This window comes from Lotus japonicus, chromosome 6 (assembly GCF_012489685.1).
Source record: "Lotus japonicus ecotype B-129 chromosome 6, LjGifu_v1.2".
NCBI lineage: Eukaryota > Viridiplantae > Streptophyta > Magnoliopsida > Fabales > Fabaceae > Lotus > Lotus japonicus.
In genome coordinates this window covers 16,053,900-16,055,404 of record NC_080046.1, presented here as the reverse complement: position 1 = coordinate 16,055,404, position 1,505 = coordinate 16,053,900, and positions in this window count along the sequence as shown.

Genomic DNA, 1,505 nt, shown 5'->3' with positions numbered 1-1,505 from the left:
TTCCGACATTCGATGCAAAAAAGCAACTTATCGGGTAAAATAGTTTTACACCGACTTTGCACCGACTTTGCATTAGTTGCCAAAAATACAAGGAGACCTCTTTATAGTTTTGGAATTCTTTTGCCAAAACATATCTTATAATTCATGGAGAGTGACGCCGGAAAAATCAGATTCGCGAAACTTTCTTTTTCCCGCGAATTTCCACCTTCTATATATAGCAAATAAAGGAAGAAAAAAACCAAATTTTCTACCCATTTCCCCACCCAAACCCGCGGCCACAAAGAGGAAGAAGGAGGAGGAGATTTTGTTCATCGTTTGCTTGATCGTCGATCAATCAGTTGCTACTTCAAGGCTTCGAGGTATAGTCGCTAATCCTTACCTCCGATCGCTTTTCCATAGCTTTTCTGTAGAGTTTTTCTGAGTGGATAGTTTATGGGTTTTTGCAAAACTATCCTGAATCTTTCATTTCTGATTCTAAACCTCTTCTATGTATGCCCAAGATCACTTCTGCCGGATTAGATTTTCCGTTATGTCGCCGGAATTCCGTCGGAATCAATTTGAGCCTAAAATACCCATTTATGTAGTTTTTTGGTGTAAAGCTCCAATCTTTAGGCTGTAAACTATCGCCTTAGCTTAGTGCTAGTAGGATTAGTTGTTTATGAACGTCGTTGGTGACGTCCCTGCAAAATTTTATTTTTGGGATTTCAGTTTTGAAAATCCTAAGTTAAAAATCATGACCAAAATACCCCTGCGACAGTTTTTGATCCGATAATTTTTTCGAGTTCAGAATACCCTTAGTTACGGCTTATGAAAGCATAGGAACCAAGTTTGATCGAAGAAAAATCGAACCCTACAATTACCTATAGTGGCCGAGAGCTATAAGGGGGGAGGAGGAAATTTCCTTTTCCGAAAACTTGTCTTTTCGCGCTAGATTATCGTACCTTAGAGTATAGATTACTTCGAGTAACCTTAGTAAGTATCGATAGCTTAGTTTCCGATAGATTCTGATTGATTTTTGTGGTTTTGTTCTAAAGTGATTTTGAGGAATGAGGATCAACACCTTGCTTGTGAAGAAGAGTTTGAAGTTTTTGCTGGAGAACCTTCAGGTGAGGGCTTCTCACTGAATCTCTAGTTAATGCTTAGGGTCGATATTTCGACATTGTTTACTGTTATGCACTGAGATTGTGTGTGATTGAAAATGTTTTCTGAGGCTTCGGCTTGACATGTAGATGATTCATCTACTGAATGTTTTTGAAGATTGACTTACATGCTATGTGCTATGTGGGTAATCTAGGATGTGTGGTGCATGCTTTATATGCTAAGTGCTAAGTGTTTATGATGCGATTTATTGATATATGACATGTTGTTGATTGTGATGATTTAAATATGCTTTACACTGAAAATCTGAGATTCTGAATGGTGAGAATAGCGGGCAGGTCATGCCGATTTTATTTGAGAGTTTTGAGAAAGTTTGATAGGACGAACGAGGTTCGGGCCTTGTATAG